Here is a 21,337-nt window from a genome sequence, read left to right as displayed (position 1 = left end):
TTAGGCAAGTTGATTATCAGTCATCCGGTACTTTTTACCCTGACATGTAATGGTTTAGTATGTTTATTTTTCTGGCACCTCATCTACAACCAAAAGGCCAACAAGAAACCTGTCACTATTGCACACTGACTATGCCATATGAAAATATATCAAACGACTTTTTGACACTGAATATAAATGATTTGTCCCGGGGAACAAATACTCTAAAACACTTTGTGACAATACTCTAAAACAGGATAATTTTTATGTATTATTACTGGTATATCATTAAAAAACTTTAATTATTTTAAGCCCTCTTGTGGTCCAAACACTATGGATTTTCTGGACATTTATCTCGTTACAACTGTAGACAGAGTTGGTTTTGATTTGAACTTTTTGAGGCAAGGTCTCACTGTGCAGCCAGGGTGGCTGCAAATTTATGGTAATGCTAATTTGACCTTCTTAGTGCTGGGGTGACAGGCATGCGTCACCGTGTCCAGGAATAAAGAAATGCTCTGTGTGTCTGCTGCTTGTGCCACTTGCCTGTGCTAGTAATGTTTTCCACAACATTATGCCATTGAGTTTTACACAAAATAGTTGGTTGAGTATATTTGGAACTTTAATCAGGTTAATATTTGAACCTCAGTTCCAGAAATAAGATGCACACAATATTAGGTCCAATGAAAGATCTCTATGAGAAAAAGAGAATAGTATAAAATTAAAACCAGAAATTTCTTATTAAAAATAATTATCTATTGCAATGAAGAAGACAACACAAATTACACACTTGTAAAAGCTGAGGACAACCATGACAGACCTGCCCGGTAAATCCCATGTCCAGAGACACAGACCTTTAATTCTTTTCCTCATATTTTTCTGCTTATTGTTTCCTCAGATGATTATGAGGATCCATTTTGAGAGAGATACACAGCAGTCTTTCTTTAGTATGACTATCTAAAGGAACTTATTAATTATAGTTCATAATTCTGACATTACAAAACTTTTGCCAGCTTTTTCTATAAAGTTACTCTTTGCTGCTTCTTACTTAGGTTATGTCCTTTCTATGTGTAATTGAATGTGGGGGACTGAGCCTGCTTTGTGGCTAGGCTGGCCTTGAACTCGCCGAGTTGCCAAACTGTCACCACTTGTCACTCTCATGGGCATCCAGGTTCTGGGGTTCCAGTGCAATCCACCACTTGGCTCATAACTCAAGTTTCCAATAATAAATTCTTTTAAAAATCATATAAAACATTTCTTAATAAAGACACAAAGAAAGTCAACAGAAATGATTTTTTAAACTTATGTGTATTAGTGTTATTCCTGAATGTGTGTATGTGCATCCTGTGTATGCCCCACACTGAGGCCAGACGAGAGCATTAGGATTCCTTAGAAATGGAGTTACAGACTCCAAATGAGCCACCAGGTGGGTCTTGGGAACAAGTGCTCTTACCCACACCTCACCAGGTGTTTTATAATGCTGTTATACAGTTACCTCTTACTAAGACTTTTTTCTTTATACTGACTGCACTGGTTTATTGATATGTTGCTTAATTGCAGGAATTGTTCTGTGTTTTCTATCTTGGTGGCAATTGTATATTCTAGGGGAGAAGAGCTGTCACTTTATTTACTAAGTTGAGGGCTAGAATGGAGGGGAAGTTCTAAGGATTTCTTAGTTGTAATATTTTGGAGTTTTTTAATTTACATTTCAAATGTTATCCCCTTTCCTGGCTTCCTGTCCATAAACCTCCTTTTCAATCCCCTCTCCCTCTTCTTCTATGAGGGTGTTCCTCCAACCATCGACCCACCCCTTCCCATCTCCCTGCCCTGACATTCCCTTACACTAGGGGGTTGAGCCTTGGCAAGACCAAGGGCTTCTCCTCCCATTGGTGCCCAACAAGGCCATCCTCTGCTACATATGCAGCTGGAGACATGAGTCTGTCCATGTGTAGTCTTTGGATGGTGGTTTAGTCCCTGGGAGCTCTGGTTGGTTGGTATTGTTGTTCTTATGGGGTTGCAAGCTCCTTCAGCTCCTTCAATCCTTTCTCTAGCTATTCTAATGGGGACCCTGCTCTCAGTTCAATGGTTTGCTGCTAGCATTTGCCTCTGTATTTATCATGCTCTGGCAGAGCCTCTCAGGAATCAGCTATATCAGACTCCTGACAGGATGCACTTCTTGGCATTAGCAATGTTGTCTGGGTGTGGTGGCTGTATGTATATGAGCTGGATCCCCAGGTGGGGCAGTCTCTGGATGGCCTTACCTTCAGTCTCTGCTCCCAACTTTGTTTCTGCAATACCTCCTATATTGTTGTTCCTCCTTCTAAGAAGGACTGAAGCATCCACACTTTGGTCCTCCTTCTTCTTGAGTTTCATGTGGTCTGTGTATTGTATCTTGGGTATTCCAAGCTTTTGGGGTAATATCCACATATCAGTGAGTGCATACCATGTGTGTTTTTTTGATTTGGTTACCTCACTCAGGATGATATTTTCTAGTTCCATCCATTGTCCTATGAATTTTATGAAGTCATTGTTTTTAATAGCTGAGTAGTACTCCATTGGGTAGATGTGCCACATTTTCTGTATCCATTACTCTGTTGAAGGACATGTGGGTTCTTTCCAGCTTCTGGATATTATAAATAAGGCTGCTATGAACATAGCGGAACACACATCCTTGTTATATGTTGGAGTATCTTTTGGGTATATGCCCAGGAGTTGTATAGCTGGGTCCTCAGGTAGTACTATGTCCAATTTTCTGAGGAAACTCCAGACTGATCTTAGTTGTAATTTATTTGTGATAGCATGTATTTTTGTTGATGATTGCATGAGCTTTAGTTTGTCATCACAGGATCAGTTGCTTGTGATAGCATGAATTCTGTGATAGTATGCACTTTGTGAAGGGAAGTATTTGGGGATAGTGTGTACTTTGAGATACTGTGTACTTTGCTTATGATAGTATATACTGTGTGATAGCGTGTATTTTGTGATAGGGTGAACTACATGATAGAGTGTATTTTGTTTGTGACTGCATGTATGTTTGGTTGCAATAGCCTCTATTTAGTGACACTTTGTAATAGCATGAACTACATTTGTGATAACGGGTATTTTTGTGTTCCAACTTGTACTCTAGAGATACAGAACACCAGTGGATTGTTTTGCACGAAGTCTGAGATTAGAGGATGTTCATGTCATCTGGCAGGAACTCAGAAATGCCTGTCGGGTGCTCTGGTGCAGGGAGAGGTCTGTGAAGAATCCCAGGAAAGAGAGGTCAGCTCAGTCCCTTTTATATCTAGAAACACTACCAGCATGTCTGACAGGCAAATGCTGACTTTTGTACTCGTGTACACCTAAGCATCTGCTCTCTGCTCTTCCACTCAGGAGCAGTCAAACATCATCTGGGAATCCAGAAGGAGGAAATACTCAAAGAACTGCCTGCATCTCTGAAAGCACCTAATTCTGATGCTCCTGGTATGAGGGAAAAGGCTACACATTGAATAAGAATTTATAATTTCTGCAGAATTATGCAGTATAGGTTATGAATCTTACTGTCAAAAATAATAAAAATGAATTGAAAATTTTACTTCCTGGGAGTGACCAAAAAGTAGGCAAACTCATTGACATTTCAAGCAGGGATGTGGAAGAATGGGTCAGACGGCAGCCTGAAGGTAGGCATCTTCTGTTCTCACTCTACTGATCAGGGATCACTCAGTACCAGTCACATGCTTAGAGGTGTATGTCAGGAAATTCTCTCCCTTTTCCATTTTACATGCTTTCCCATATTTTCCCAAAAAGTATAAGTATGCCTTCACATGCACATGTCATAGGACAAGAAGTTATTTTAAGCACAATTTGAGGTAACACATGCGTTTTATATATACCCCAGTTGTCCCAGATTGAGCTACTCCACTGGTTACTGGTGCTTACACTATTAGTAATGCCACACAAGCAATGTCACATTTCACTGCCTGGACCTGTTTCTGGGTTTTTATTGGGCCCTTTAGGTAACAGCAAGCAGTGTCTTCATGCCTTAAATTTCTTCTTGTGAACATAATAGAAGTTCCTAAAATATTACTTATTACTTATGTAATTACATATCACAACGCAGAACATATGTAATTACATATCACACACAACACAGGACAGCAGACAGACACTATTTGGGCATCTAAAACATACACGTTTTATTTGGCAAAGGTATCGCAGGTCAAAAATTAACAGCAAGAAGATGGCTAGAAATGGGAAACACCTAAGGAAAGCTTTACTAAGGAGAGGAACTCAGTCTTGAGTCCCGACTAACTCTAAGACTGTCGATCTCCAGGTCTAGCAACTCCCACACGCTTCCTGTTTTCTTTGGAGCCTGAAAAATTTAGAAAGGTAAGAAAGTAAAAATCTTACTTAAAGTCATGTTTAAGACAAATGCTTTAAGAAATCAACATAAAAATGAAGACCTTGTAAAGATGAGGCTGTACTCAGTTGGTAGACTGTTTGCCAAGGATGTAAGAAGCCCTGGGTTCAGTCTTCAAGCACTAAATAAGTAGGAGATAACCTGACAGTGAAGACAATGAGGACAATGAGACAGTGAAGACAATGAGATGCAGAAGTTCAAGGTCTTTCTCGGTTACATAGCAGATTTGAGGACAGCTTGAGCTACATATGACCCAGTCTGAGAGGGGTGGGGGGGAGAGAGAAAGAATCCCTAAATACAAAGTCACATGGAGTTCAAGTCATAAGTGTGATGAGCTATAACTCTGTCCACTCAGGGACAGTTAACAGAGGGAAGTAACTGTGTGTTGGTGAGGATGTGGAAAAAAGAGAATCCTTTGACACTGCTGCTGGGAATACAGATTTGTTTAATTATACAAATATTTAATAGAGTGAAAAACACCATAGTTTTAAAAAAAATCAAGATGTAAACCATCATAGGATACATGAGTCCTTTTCTCTCTCTCCCTCCTTCCCCCAACCCCCTCTGTGTGTGTGTGTGTGTGTATGTGTGTATGAAATCTATACTTCACACATATCTGTACCCCACTGTTTATGGCATAATTCATAATAACGAAGACACTGTTGCAACTCAATTATTCATCAATAAATGAACAGACAGTATTGCTTATGCATATAATGGGATATCAAAAAGAAGGAAATCCTGAATTTGCAAGCAATGGATAAGCCTGGAATTTATGTTAGGTGAAGTAAGACAGACAGACAGAAAAATACTGCATTCTATATGAGGAAACTAAAAAGAGCAAAATGTATTGAAACCCCACAAAAGTTGTTAGCAGGGGTGGGGGAGGGGCTAGTGAATTGGGAAGATGTAGGTCAAAGGGTATAAACCTTACTTGATGTTTCTCCTGGCCATGAGCTCATGGTCCATCTCGTGCAGGATAAACCTAGAGGTCAGCTTACAGCATGAGCAGTAGGGTGAACCATAGAGAGAGCCAAAAATATGAGATGACAGATGAGTTAGCCTACCATATCATTACACTGTAGAAAAGAACCTAGTCTATATAATAAGAATAAGGAATTGTATAATCTACATGTATATCCTGCATATGTGCACTCTATGCAACTGGTTAGCTTTACAATAATCATACATTTGTGAACTTGATAGATTTCGGAGCATTTAAGAAGCTGCTCTATACTCAAGAGATTCTAATTAAATATTTAGAAGTGTTTGATTAAGTTTGAAATCAACATTTAAATGTTTGGGAAAATTTAATCTGTAGTGAATAAATTTTATTTATTAATTGTGTACATGCTGTGTAGTAATATTCAGTAGGATGTTATTAATATTTAAATAAGGCATAGATTTCAAGGTTTAATAAACTGGAAGATAATGATAATAATGTTAACTCTATAGGAGTAGCAATTTTTTGACATAAATTACTCTCATTGCCATGAACTGCACAGCTTTAAGATTGAGCTGATTGGGTGATGGGGAATGAAGAGAAGACTGGGATCTGGAGCCAAGCTGTCTGATGAGAGGAACTAGCATCCTAGAAACTCACAGTGTGTATACCTTTATTGTTTATTTTAATTTTTGTTTATTTATTGCTGAGATAGGAGGTGGTTTAGCTAATCGCAGTTGGAGTTCTCTGTAAGGGAGCTAGCTGTCTCAGCCTGCAGTCATCCAGGAGACCATGGTTAACATTTTTGTATACAGTCATCATCCACACTCTGACCTAGGGAAAGCCTTTCATTCCCATGGGTCGAGACAGTGGGGTCCCTGATAAGGCAATGTAAAATGAATTATATATTCTAGCATTCCCATATAAAAGACACATAGTCCTGGTATTTTATTTACAAGCTGTAAGCCTTGATTGAGTGAGTTTCGGAGCTATTTTAACTTACATCTCAGTTATATGTCCCTTCTTGCTGTTTCTCCTGGCTGTGAACTCATGGTCCATCTCCTCTGGCAGCCTCCTCCTCTCTCCCTGTCCCTTCTCCTTCCTCCTCTGGTCTCTTCTCAAACCCCTACCTGGATCCTCAAGTTTTACCTTTCTCTCCCTATTGCCCCAGGCTCTGGCCTTTTATTAACCAATTAACTTTAAATTGAAGAGCAAGGGTTACCTAGCACCACTTGGTGTAGGTAAGAATCTCCTCCTAGTGGCAACCAGATCTTGGGGGCCATAGTTAGCACTTGAATACATAGCATCACCAGACCAACCCACAACAGGAAGGCTCATGTCAACAATACACACACACTGAGGACTTCATTTGCTCTATACATCTCACAATGGTAATGAGCTAAGCATTTTCCTTAGTTGTCTTATAAAAGAATGGCTTGCTACTTTGGGTCCTCAGTTTTGCCATACAAGTTTTAGGATTAGTCTGTGTTATTTTCTTTGAAATTGCACTGAATATATTAATATGGAATACATTTTCCGCTTTATGAGAGAACACACAGTATTCTGCTTCTATGTCAAAAGAAAATGCTTCCAACATCCTGGGAGCAGTTAGGATGGTATCTTTTTGCATTTGAGGAATCTGATAAGAAATCCAATGTCAATTTTATTTTCCTCATTTGCATATACGTGCCTGGCAGCGTATAAGAGGACTTGTTGACTTTTTCCTCTTCCTGTCTCCACCCCCTTCTCTCTCCCTCTCACTTTATGTTCTCATATGTTTCTGGCCAGCCTCTCATTTTCTCTGTGTCCTTCCGTCTCTGTCTCTGCTTTCACTGCCCTCATGGCTCTGTCTGCCTCTACCCCTTCTCCAGGTCCTCACTCCCCTCCCTTCCCCTAAACAAACCTCCCTTATCCCAGTTCTGTTATATGGTGTGACTTCTCTGTGAGACATGGGCCCACCAGATACCCTCTTACCGTAGCCACTGCTGCTTTATACTTCCTAACAAGGACTCCCACTGTTGAAGGTGAAATTAGTACCTCACATAGGTATCTGTAACCCCACTGAAATTTCAAAACCAAGTCTTATTATGTAGCCAGTGCTGGTCTGGAACTGAAGATATTTTGTCTCTTCTGGCCAGGTATCAAGATTACATTTGTACATCTTCACGCCCAGCCCTGTTGACTCTTTAAAGCATATTAACTCTTACATCTCAGACTCTGTCTACAGCCATTGTGTGCTATGGGAACCTTTGGTAGGATGCTCTTGTGAGTCCCAACATACCAGCAACCCCAGCCAACTCAAGGGAAGCCTTGCCTCCATATCAGGCTCATGCTTCTCCAGTTTCCTTCCCCTTCACATAGCGAGACAGCCATTGTTGAATTTGTTTGCAATTTCTAGTGCCCAATGCCTTTCATGGAAAGAATACCTCACCATTTCTCCCAACAAGCCTGAGCTCCATTCTGGCAAACTGGACTTTGTCTACCCTCAAAATCAAAATGTTGAAACTGAGGGACTAGAGAAATGGCTCAGTAGAGAGGAGTTCTTGCTGTACAAGTATGAAGACCTGAGTTCAAATCCCAAGGATATATTTTAAAAGCATGGCTATGAGGCCTGTAACACTAGAACAATGGAGGGGAAGGTCAGGAGGCTCCGTGGAGCTTGCTGTCCACTGGGTAGCTCCAGGTTCAGCAAGAAATCATGTTTAAAAAGATAGAGGATAGCTCTTTTGATGTCTTCCTCAGTACATACGTCATACTCACATATATATGAAAACTTGGGGCCTAGACTATAGTTCAGGTGGTAGAGTGCTTGTCTAGCATACACAAGGTTCAATCTCAGCACTTGGTGAGTAGAGGCAGGATGATCAGAAGTTCAGGGTCATCATAGTATAGAAAATTCAAGACTATGTGGCCATCTCAAAAACACAGGGCCAATAAGATGGTCTAGTGACTAAAAACACTTACACCCAAGCTTTACAATCTGACTTCAGTCCTTAAAACCAACATGATAGAAGGAGAGAATCAGCTCCTGAAAGTTGTCATCTGACCTTTACTTGTAATGTGGGACAGATAAACACACAGAACATAAATACATGTAATTTTATTTATTTTTTACTTATCCACTTCATATTTTGATCACTGTGCCCCTTCTGGTCACCCTCTCCCACAGTCCTTCCCCTCCCCTTCCCCTTCCACTTCCCCATGCCCTCTTCCCTTCTCTTCTGAGCAGGTGAGGGACCCCCTGGGTATCTCCCCACCCTGGCACATCAACTCTCTGAAGCTAGTGCATTCTCTCCCACCAAGGTCACACAAGGCAGCCCAGCTAGAAGAACATATCCCGAGTACAGGCAACAGCTTTTGGGGTAGACCCTTCCACAACTCCAGTTGTTTGGGACCCACATGAAGACCAAGATGCTACATATGTGCAAGGAAGCCTAGGTCCAGCCCATGTATATTCTTTGGTTGTTAGTTCAGTCTATGAGAGCCCCAAGGGTCCATGTTAGTTGACTCTGTGGAGTAATATTCCCTTAGAGGCTGCAATCCGTCCTCCTGTTCTTTCATAAGAGTCATTGTTTGGCTGTGGGTGACTGCAATATGTCTGAGCCAGCTGCTTGGTGTAGCCTCTCAGAGGACACCCATGCTAGACTCCAGTCTGCAAGCATAACAGAGTATCAATATAGTGTCAGGGATTGGTCCTTGTCTATGGGATAGGACTCAAGTTATTGGTTGGCCATTCCTTCAGTTTCTGCTCCTAAATAAATCAATAAATAATAAACAAATGAATATAATTTTAAAATAAAAATTTAAACCCTTATACTTCTATACAGCCCTTAGTGTCACACTGTCACTTTGATAGGTTGGATGCCGTATTAAAATGCAGATTTATCTTAGGTTTGAATATAACTCATAATAGATTATCATCATCATCGGCGTCGTTGTCATCGTCGTCATCACTATTATAGCATCTATCTTTTGTTAACTGCCATAATTGTGTTTATTTCTCTCCTAAGTGCTTTACATATTTTTCTCAAAATACTCCATACAAAACAGAAGCACTCTCTGATGAGAACAATACCCTGTGCCTGTCTGGAACAGATCTCAGAATTCCTAGGGAGACTGCATCAGAGCTGTTTGGATGATAATAGGAGGGTCATGTTGATTCTGATCCTCTTGGTGTTGTAGTTGGAGAGCGAGCAGATTGAAATCAGAAGCAGACATGAGAACTGGAAGATGGAGTAAAGGGCTGCAAAGCACCATGACAACCATGGGAGGAGCTCTAAATGAAAGTGCCCCTCCCTAGGCTCCTAGGGAATAATACTACTAAGAGCTGTGGCCTTGTTGGAAAAAGTGTGTCATTGGAGGTGGGCTTTGAGGTTTCATTCAAATGCTCAAACTAAGCCCAGTGTCACTTTCTCTTCCTGCTGCCTGCTGACTGAGATGTAGAACTCACAGCTACCTCTCCAGCACCATGTCTGCCTGTGTGCCACCATGTTCCTTCTCATTATGCTGAAAATGGAGTAAACATCTGAACTGTAAGCAAGCCACAATGAAGTGCTTTTCTTTATAAGAGTTGCTGTTGTCAGGGTGTCCCTTCACAGCAATAGAACTTGACGAGGATAATGAGCTTATACCAACTACAGTTACTGCATAGGACCTGCACCATACCAGCACTGCAAATCACCAGTCATGGATAGGAGAAGAGTCATGGGGTTCTACCCCATACTGTAGAAATATTCTTTATTTATGGGAAGGGGTACTCTTCAATTGTGTGCCTACTCCTGAACTCATTAAACTCTCATAATATCTCCAAACTCTGACCATTCAGATGACCCTGGGTCACAAAACAAACCTAACAAACATGAATATGAGAGATTTGTAGGGAAGTAAGTAAACAGAGTGCTAGGGAAATGGGGGAGGGTGAACCTGAGACTGTCAGTATGCATTTTGTATATGTGTAAAATTGTTTTAAAAACAAGCTTAATTTTCAAAAATAGAAAAAGAAAAAAATCTAGCTATATATCTATCTAGCTATATGTATTGGTAAAAGCCTATAATCCCAGGACTCTTAAAAGTGGAGGCAGGAGGATCATCCTTAGCAACATAGCTTGGGCAATGTGAGTTTTTTTTTTTTTAAATTAAACCCAAACCAAAGCAATCGAAAAGGCAACAACTGTCCTCAGTAATCCTACTGTCCAGAAAGAAAACATTTGTGGCTTGCTAAATATCTTCCTCTCCTTAACTGTGTACATAAAAGCAAATGTATGTGTAAATTCATGCAGATGTGTTTGTTTTGTTTTAGTTTTCCTTGCAATTAAAACAAACTAGCTGAGTTTGAAATGCTTCCTTTCCTTTCTAACATTGAACATTTATCCACAATGTTTAGCAATCCTTCTGTTCTAGTGATCTCTCCATTCTAAGGCAGATAAAGGAGCTGAGTATCTTAATATTGAACCTGCTGTAATATTTTTGGACCTCCACCTTGTGGCACTATCAGTTTATGAAGCTGGCCTGTTCATCCATTTGTTCATTCTTTCTTCCTACCTTCCTTTTCTTTCTTTCTTTCTTTCTTTCTTTCTTTCTTTCTTTCTCTCTCTCTTTCTTTCTCTTTCTTTCTGTCTTTCTCTCTCTTTCTTTCTCTCTCTCTTTCTTTCTTTCTTTCTTTCTTTCTTTCTTTCTTTCTTTCTTTCTTTCTTTCTTTCTTCCTTCCTTCCTTCCTTCCTTCCTTATTGAATATTTTTTAATTTACATTTCAAATATTATCCCTTTCCTGGTTTCCCATCCATAAACTCCCTATCCCATACCCCTCTCCCTTCTTCTATAAGGGTGTTCCCCCTCTCCAATCACCCACCCCTTCCTGCCTTCCCACCCTAATATTCCCTACACTGGGGGCGTCCAGCCTTGGCAGGACTAAGGGATTCTCTTCCCATTGGTGCCCAACAAAGCCATCCTCTGCTACATATGCAGCTGGAGCCATGAGTCTGTCCATGTGTACTCTTTGGATGGTGGTTTAGTCCCTGGGAGCTCTGGTTGGTTGGTATTATTGTTCTTATGGGGTTGCAAACCTCTTCAGCTCCTTCAGTCCTTTTTCTAACTCCTCCAATGGGGACCCCGTTCTCAGTTCAATGGTTCACTGCTAGCATTCACCTCTCTATTTGTCATGCTCTGGCAGAGCCTCTCAGAAGACAGCTATATCGGGCTCCTGTCAGCATGCACTTCTTGGCATCATCTGGCCTGTTCTTTCTTAATATAAATCTCAGAAGCATTCTATTGCTAAGGTAAAGTCTTGGAGTGATAATCATAATTATGTGTAACTTCTGAATTACCTGCTGGAAAATAATCACTGAATGAGCTTGGCATTTATTAAAACCAGTGGATGTGACCTCTAACTACACAGGAAAGACAAACTCCTACACTCACTTCTCTCATATCTTACTTTGCTTAATTTAAAGTATGTCCAACCTACAGGCTCTGGGCTGAATTCAGGCAAGAATAATTATGAATAGGCACAAAATAAAATATTCAGGCAAGGACAGATATGAATGGGAACTAACACAAAGTAATAAACTTACTTAAAACTGTCAGATTCTGTCTGTCTTTTCTTCAGTGATACTATAGTTTCACTGCTGAAAAGACTTCTGGCTTCAAACTGTTTATTTCTTTATTGCTTCTTTTATGATGTTTAATCTCAGTTGCCAACCTGACAAGATCTAGACCTACCCAGGAGATGGACATCTGGGTTATGCCTGCAGAGATTATCTTCAGTAGGTTAATTATTGTGGTTGGCACCATTCCTGGGTTTGATCTTAGTCTGATAGAAAGGAGAAAATGAGCACAAGCGTTGGTACTCTTTGCTTTATGCTATGAATGCAGTGCCTCAAACTTCTACTGATGTGATTTCTTTGTAATGATGGAGTACAACCTAAACCACTGAGCCAAAATAAATTCCTTTTCTCTTTAGTCAACTGTGTTAGAATATTTTCTCATAGTAATAGGAAAAAGTAGCACAATTACTTTGACAATGAAAAGTCCCCAAATGCTTCTGGTTTCTGTCTGCACCCAGAACTGACCCTGTGCCACAGCTCTTAATACCTAAATCCCTCCAGGAGAGAGCTGGTCTGTGCTGACACACAGACTCAGAGGAGGGTCAAGCCACTGTCAGAGACAGCAAGACCAGCTAACATCAGAGACAACCAGATGGCGAGAGGAAAGCACAACTACCTAATCAACAGAAACCAAGGCCACTTGGCATCTTCAGAACCCAGTGGCATCCCACCACTGCAAATCCTGGATACCCCAGAACACTTGAAAAGCAAGATTTTGATGTAAATCACATCTCATGATGATAATAGAGGACATTAAAAAGGACATAAATAACTCCCTTAAAGAAATGCAGGAGAACACAGGTAAACAGGTAGAAGCCCTTAAAGAGGAAACACAAAAATCCCTTAAAGAATTAGAGGGAAACATAACCAAAAAGGTGAAGGAATTGAACAAAAGTATCCAGGATCTAAAAATGGAAATAGAAACCATGAAGAAAGCACAAAGGGAGACAACCCTGGAGATAGAAAACCTAGGAAAGAGATTAGGAGTCATAGATGCAAGCATCAAAAACAGAATACAAGAGATAAAAGAGAGAATCTCAGGGGCAGAAGATAACATAGAAAACATTGACACAACAGTCAAAGAAACTGTAAAACGCAAAAAGACCCTAACCCAAAAAACATCCAGGAAATCCAAGACACAATGAAAAGACCAAACCTAAAGATAGCAGGTATAGGAGAGAGAAAGGATTCCCAACTGAAAGGGCCAGTAAGAATCTTCAACAAAATTATAGAAGAAAACTTCCCTAACCTAAAGAAAGAGATGCCATAAACATACAAGAAAGTGTACAGAACTCCAAATAGACTGGACCAGAAAAGAAATTCCTCCTGTCACATAATAGTCAAAACACCAAATGCAATAAACAAAGAATATTAAAAGCAGTAAGGGAGAAAGGTCAAGTAACATATAAATGCAGACCTATCAGAATTACACCAAACTCCTGAACAGAGAATATGAAAGCTAGAAGATCCTGGACCGATGTCATACAGATCCTAAGAGAACACAAATGCTAGCCCAGGCTACTGTATCCAGCAAAACTTTCAACTTACATAGATGGAGAAACCAAGATATTCCATGACAAAACCAATATATTGCACAATATATACACAATATATTTCTACAAATCCAGCCCTACAGAGGATACTAGATGGAAAACTGCAACACAAGGTAGGAAACTACACCCTGGAAAAACCAAGAAAGTAATCTTCTTTCAACTAACCCAAAAGAAGATAGTTACACAAACATAATTCCATCTCTAATAAAACAAAAAATAAACAAACAAACAAAAAAAAACAAAACAGGAAACAATCATCATTGGTCCCTAATATCTTTCAACATCAATGGACTCAATTCACCAACAAAAAGACATAGACTAAAAGACTGGATACATAAAGAAGACCCAGCATTTTGCTGCATACAGGAAACATGCGTCAGTGTTGAAGACAGACACTTTCTCAGAGTAAAAGGCTGGGAAAAAATTTTCCAAGCAAATGATCCCAAGGAACAAGCTGAAGTAGCCATTCTAATATCGAATAAAATCAACTTTCAACCAAAAGTTATCAAAAAAGATAAGGATAGACATGTCTATACAAAGAATCAACAAAACTAAGAACTGGTTCTTTTAGAAAATAAAGAAGATAGATAAACCCTTAGCTGAACCAGAGGGTGCAGGGATAGTATCCAAATTAACAAAATCAGAAATGAAAATGTAAACATAAGAAAAGAAACTGAGGAAATCCAAAATATCATCAGATCCTAGTATAAAACCCTTTACTCAAGAAAACTGGAAAGTTTGGAGGAAATAGAAAATTTTCTAGATAGATATCAGGGAACAACATTTAATCAGGACCATATAAACCATAAACAGTTTTATAACTCCTAAAAAATAGAAGCAGTCATTAAAAGTCTACCAACCAAAGAAAGCCAGGACCAGATGGGTTTAGTGCTAAATTCTATCAGACCTTCATAGAAGACCTAATACCAATATTCTCTAAATTATTCTATAAAATAGAAATAGAAGGAACACTACATAATTCTATGAAGACACAATTACACTTATACCTAAACCACACAAAGACCCATAAAGACTTCAGACCAGTGTCCCTTATGAATATTGAAGCAACAATACTCAATAAGATTCTTGCAACAAAATCCAAGAACACATCAAAACAATCATCCATCATGATCCAGTAGGCTTAATCCCTGGGATGCAGGTATGGTACAATATATGGAAATCCATCAACATAATCCACTATAAAGACAAACTGAAAGAAAAAAAACTACTTGATCATCTTATTAGATGCTGAGAAAGCATTTGACAAAATTGAATACCCCTTCATGATAAATGTCTTGGACAAAATTGAACATCCCTTCATGATAAATGTCTTGGAAAGATCAGGAATTCAAGGCCTATACCTAAACATAGTAAAAGTAATATGTAGCAAAACAGTACCCAACATCAAGCTAAATGCGGAGAAACTTGAAGCAATCCTACTAAAATCAGGGATTAGACAAGGCTGCCCACTCTCTCTCTACCTATTCAATATAGCAGTTAAAGTCCTAGCCAGAAAAATTAGATAACAAAAAGAGGGCAAAGGGATATAAATTGGAAAGGAAGAAGTCAAAGTATCACTATTTGCAGATGATATGACAGTATCCTTAAGTGACCCCAAAAACTCCATCAGAGAACTCCTACAGCTGATAAACAACTTTACCAAAGTGGTTGGATAAAAAAATAACTCAAACAAATCAGTAGCCTGCCTCTACTCAAAGGATAAACAGGCTGAGAAAGAAATTAGGGGAAAGATATCTTTCAAAGTAGTTACAAATAATATAAAATACCTTGGGGTAATTCTAATCAAGCAAGTGAAAGATCTGTATGACAATTTCAAGTTTCTGAAGAAAGAAATTGAAGATCTCAGAAGATGGAAAGATCTCCCATGTTCATGGATTAGCAGGATTAATATTGTAAAACTTGCCATCTTGCCAAAAGCAATCTACAGATTCAATGCAATCCCCATCAAAATTCCAACTAAATTCTTCATAGAGTTAGAAAGAGAAATTTACAAATTCATTTGGAATAACAAAAACCTAGGATAGTGAAAACTATACTCAACAATAAAAGAACTTCTGGGGGGAATCACCATCCCTGACTTCAAGCAGTATTACAGAACATTAGTGATTAAAAATTGTATGGTATAGATACAGAGACAGGCAGGTAGATCAATGGAACAGAATTGAAGACCCAGAAATAAACCCACATATCTACGGTCACTTGATCTTTGACAAAGGAGCTAAAATCATCCCATGGAAAAAAGACAGCATTTGTAACAAATGGTGCTGGTTTAACTGGAGGTCAGCATGTAGAAGAATGCAAATCGATCCATTCTTACCGTCCTGTACAAAGCTCAAGTCCAAGGGGATCAAGGACCTCCACATAAAACCAGATACACTCAAACTAATAGAAGAGAAAGTGGGGATATAGCCTCAAACAAATAGCCACTAGGGAAATTTTCCTGAACAGAACACCAATGGCTCATGCTCTAAGATCAAGAGTCCACAAATAGGACCTCATAAAATTGCAAAGCTTCTGTAAGGCAAAGGACACTGTCATTAGGACAAAATGACAACCAACAGATTGGGAAAAGATCTTTACCAATCCTACATCTGACAGAGGGCTAATATCTAAAATATACAAAGAACTCATGAAGTTAGACTCCAGAGAGACAAATAACCCTATTAAAAATGGGGTATAGAGCTAAATGAAGAATTTTCAACCGAGGACTATTGAATGGCCGAGACGCACCTAAAGAAATGTTTAACATCCTTAGTTATCAGAAAAATCAAAACCACCCTGAGATTCCACCTCACACCAGACAGAATGGCTAAGATAAAAACCTCAGATGACAGTAGATGTTGGCAAAGGTGGGGAGAAAGAGGAACTTTCCTCTATTGTTGGTGGGATTTCAAGCTGGTACAACTACTCTGGAAATCAGTCTCGAGGTTCCTCAGAAAATTGGACATAGTATTATCTGAAGATCCAGCTATACCACTCCTGGGCATATACCCAAAAGATGCTCCAACATACAACAAAGTCACATGCTCGACTATGTTCATAGCAGCCTTATTTATAATAGCCAGGAGCTAGAAAGAACCCAGATGCTCTTCAACAGAGGAATGGATACAGAAAATGTGGTACATTTACAAAATGGAATAATACTCAGGTATTAAAAACAATGACTTCATGAAGTTCTTAGGCAAAAGTATGGAACTAGAAAATAGCATCCTAAGTGAAGTAACCCAGTCACAAAAGAACACCATGGTATACAGTCACTGATATGTGGATATTAGCCCAAAAGCTTAGAATACCTAACAATTCACAAACCTCAAGAAGGAAGACCGAAGTGTGGATCATTCAGACCTTCTTAGGAGGGTGAACAAAAATACTCACAGGAGGAACTATGGAGACAAAGTGTGAAGACTGAAGGAAAGGCCATCCAGAGCCTGCCCCACCTGGGGATCCAGCCCATACACAGACATCCAACCCAGACAATATTGTGGATGCCAAGAAGTGCATGCTGACAGGAGCCTGATATAGCTGTCTCCTGAGAGGCTCTGCCACAGCCTGACAAATACAGAGGGCAATGCTGGCAGCTACTCATTGGACTGACAACGGAGTCCCCAATGGAGGAGTTAGAGAAAGGACTGAAGGAGCTGAAGGGGTTTGCAACCCCATAAAAAGAGCAACAATATCAACCAACCAGACCCCTCCGAGAGAATTCAGGGACAAAACCACCGTCCCAAGAATACACAGGGATAGACCTATGGCTCCAGCCACATATGTAGCAGAGGATGGCCTTGTTGGGCATTAATGGGAGGAGAGGCCCTTGTCCTGTCGAGGCTCGACACCCCAGTGTAGGGGAATGCCAGGGTAGGAGGTGGGAGGGATTGGGTGGGTAGGTGAGGGAGCACCCTCATGAAACACGGGAGGAGGGATGGGATAGCTGGTTTCTGGAGCAGAAACTGTGAAATGGGATGACATTTAAAATTTGAATTAAAAATATCTAATAAATAAAAAAAACCACCTCCCAATGTAGTTTTGCTGGATGCTTGCTGTCTTCCACTTGCTTAGTTCTATTACATTAGCATACTTGATGGCTTCTAGTTTCCATCTAAAATTCTACTCAGAATCAGTAAATAGCCATTCTCCCATCTTTCAATATTTATTCAGTGCTTTTATTTAAGCATCAGTGCTGACGAGCCACCTGTTGCTGTGACAAGGGCCACAGAGGAGCCCATGATTAGTGAGCCTAAGAGAGTCATTAACACTCACAGGTGACTTCTAGAAACAATCAGAGGAGAACTTGTACAGTGAGAAATACCTCATGGTATGCCATGATAAGAGCCAGGAAAGTCTGGCTGATGATTATAAACTGCTCATTACTATTGGCCAGCCTTTGTGATCAGAGGAACATGGAGTAGACAATGTCAATGTAGAAAGTATACAAGAGCTGAACAGTGTGGATGAAATGAAACATTCGTGGGGATAGCAACACAGATCAAAACAAATAACTCACAAGATAAGAAAAAAAATCAAATCTCTGATCTCAATCCCTAGAGACATGATACAGGCAAAAATTTCACATAAGCCTTAACTTGGGGAAATGACAGAACATTGTCTCCAGATTTTGACTTCTACATTTTTTAAAAAATTTTCTCTGTTACTTTAAAAATCTTGAGGACTAAGTGTTGCAACTTGTTTTTATACATGTGTCTGATATCTGTCTGTATGTGTTTGTGTGGGTGACTGCACATGTATGTAGAAGCCAGAGATTGATGTTGGATGTCTTTTTCAACTGCTATCTACCATTTCGTTGACACAGTGTCTCTCTCATTGAACCTGAAGCTTCCTGATATTATATGCATCCTTGGGATCTAAATGCAGGCCCTCGCGTTTGTACAGCACATCTTTCACAGACCAAGTCATCTCCCTTAAGTTATATCTTTCTTTAAACAAAATAAGAATGAGAATGTAATCTTCCATATTAAGTTAATATTTTAATTTGCATTTTGTTTTGTAGATTTAATTAAACTTAATATAAATTCTAGCTGTGCACTTACTAAAAACTCCATGCATAAAAAGATATCTCCATATTGTATATATACCAATAACATAATTTAAAACCAAAAAATCATTAAAGAAAAATACCATCACTTTCACTTTTCATGAGGAAAGAATGTTTTAAAAGACCACGCATGGTGGCATACATTCACAGTCCCAGGGCTTGCATGTTAGAGACAGAATGCTACCAGTCTGAAGCCAGCCTGGGCTATATACATAGTTCTAAACCATCCAGAGCTACAGAGCACAAAGCTACATATAAAAAAAGAAAAATGTGGGAAGCATTTTATAATTAAAATTTAGGAATGATACAGACCCAAAATCCAGTTTTGTAAACTTAATAGATTTTTTAAAAAACAAATTGTTCCAATATCTCTCAGTTAACAATGATAACTACAGTATCACCAGAGACTGGCATGGTCTGAAGACTAATGTGAGGCTGTCATACCTTGAAGATCTCAACAGCATTGTGCTGCTGTGTGGGACTGGTCCCGACCCATGAGGACGCAGCGCTACAAGACCATCCGTCTTGTACAAGCATCTGAGAACAAGACCTGGTGAGTGGCACAGATGTCAATCCAGCCTGTGAATATTGTGCGGCCAAGCAGATGTGAAAAACTTAAGCATATGCCAGTAGAGAAATTAATGTAAAACAATTTCCCTGGAGTGACAAGAGGCAGTATCCCTGAGCTGGAAATTGATATGTCTCTCATCAGCAGATCAAAGCAAGACAGAGTTACTTAATTTCTCAGATTACTAATTCAAAGAGCTTTAGATCCATGCAGCTAGAATGCCAGACCTAATAGCCAAGGGTGGGAAGAAAAGAGCCTAGGAAAACACATACAGAGCACTCAGGGGCTGTGTTTTCTTACCACAGATCAATTATCTTGCTAAGTTGCTGTTCTCTTTAAAAGAAGAAAAACGTTTCCTGAACCACAATCTGAGAAAATTCCCCGACTCAGTGAGCACTATCATGATAAAGCTGGTTTTACAGAAAAGAACACCCTGGAAGACAAGAGGCCCACATCTTCACACACACAGGTTGGGTACCAAGAGGCAACTCGGAAGTAGTAGAAACAAAACACACTTCAATAACTATGAGGTTTCAAAAAAAGCTTAAAAGGTTTTAAAAATTTTATCACACACTTGCAATGAAGATTAGATGCAGGTGAATAAAGGTCAAGCAGTAAAACAGAATGAAATTCTAGTTCTTCAGAATATCCTGCAAGGATTTCAAGCATCAAGAACTTGACATTGTGGAACTAGCATGTAAATTAGCATGTGAGAGATAGAGGCAGAAGGATTGCTGTGAGTTTTAGGTCAACCTAGTCTACCTAGTGAGATGGATGGATGGATGGTGGATGGATGATAAATAAGGTATTTAAACAAATTCAGGCAAGCCTAGTTTACTAGTGAGATGATAGATAAATAGATAAAAAGGTATTTAAACAAATTCTGAGTCTGTAATCATTCACACATACATGTAATCCTGATAAAAAGGGTGAATGAATAAAAATGGACTGGGAAAATTAGAAAATAACCATTTTACAATCATAATTTCCCAATTGTGTAAGGATCATGAACTGATTTTGTTAACTAGGTAATCATTGGCTGGGGAACATGTAATTCATATTCTTTAAATGTATTACTCTACAATTAGACCATTTTTCAAAGGAGGTGCCTCATTTAAATCACATTTAGTGTGCCTTGCCTTAATTTTAGCACTAAGACTGAGACAACGTGAGGTCATGTCACGTGCCTCCTAATCAGGCATAAAAGCACAGCAACTCCCTTTATAATTTTGTTTACTTTTTAGACAAAGTCTCACACAGGCCAGTTTGGCCTTGAAGGCAATATGAAGTGAGATGACCTTGAACTCATTATTTTCTTGCCTCTACTGCTGCAAGGCAAGCCTATCCAAGACCACCACATAGGCACTGATAAAGCAGAAATGTTTAAAAATTTTAATATATATTATATAATTTATTTTATTTTTTTTATTATGATTAAGTTGAAGGCTCATTTTTTTTATTAACTTGAGTATTTCTTTTTTTTTTAAGAGTATTTATTTATTTATTTATTTATTTATTTTTATTATTAACTTGAGTATTTCTTATATACATTTCAAGTGTTATTCCCTTTCCCGGTTTCCGGACAAACATCACCCTCCCCCCTCCCCTTCCTTATGGGTGTTCCCCTCCCAAACCTCCCCCCATTGCCACCCTCCCCGCATAGTCTAGTTCACTGGGGGTTCAGTCTTAGCAGGACCCAGGGCTTCCCCTTCCACTGGTGCTCTTACTAGGATATTCATTGCTACCTATGGGGACAGAGTCCAGGGTCAGTCCATGTATAGTCTTTAGGTAGTGGCTTAGTCCCTGGAAGCTCTGGTTGCTTGACATTGTTGTACTTTTGGGGTCTCGAGCACCTTCAAGCTCTTCCAGTTCTTTCTCTGATTCCTTCAACGGGGGACCTATTCTCAGTTCAGTGGTTTGCTGCTGGCATTCGCCTCTGTATTTGCTGTATTCTGGCTGTGTCTCTCAGGAGCGATCTACATCCGGCTCCTGTCGGTCTGCACTTCTTTGCTTCATCCATCTTGTCTAATTGGGTGGCTGTATATGTATGGGCCACATGTGGGGCAGGCTCTGAATGGGTGTTCCTTCAGTCTCTGTTTTAATCTTTGCCTCTCCCTTCCCTGCCAAGGGTATTCTTTTTCCCCATTTAAAGAAGGAGTGAAGCATTCACATTTTGATCATCCGTCTTGAGTTTCCTTTGTTCTAGGGATCTAGGGTAATTC

General features: G+C 39.5%; 1 long non-coding RNA gene across 2 annotated transcripts; it reads right to left on the bottom strand.

The window, feature by feature from the left end:
* Positions 1 to 4,132: 4,132 nt before the first annotated feature.
* LOC134485160 (uncharacterized) lies at positions 4,133 to 20,765 on the bottom strand. Of its 2 annotated transcripts, XR_010063126.1 has the most exons (3): positions 5,313 to 20,765; positions 4,422 to 4,519; positions 4,133 to 4,330 (listed from the first exon to the last, which is right to left on the bottom strand). It is a non-coding gene; the product is annotated as an uncharacterized LOC134485160 (long non-coding RNA). The 2 variants fall into 2 exon arrangements; XR_010063125.1 differs by having other exon boundaries at positions 4,422 to 20,765.
* Between the last annotated feature and the right edge of the window lie 572 nt (positions 20,766 to 21,337).

This window comes from Rattus norvegicus, chromosome 1 (assembly GCF_036323735.1).
Source record: "Rattus norvegicus strain BN/NHsdMcwi chromosome 1, GRCr8, whole genome shotgun sequence".
NCBI lineage: Eukaryota > Metazoa > Chordata > Mammalia > Rodentia > Muridae > Rattus > Rattus norvegicus.
Note: the sequence above shows the minus strand (reverse complement) of the source record. Positions and strands in the feature narration are given on the sequence as shown.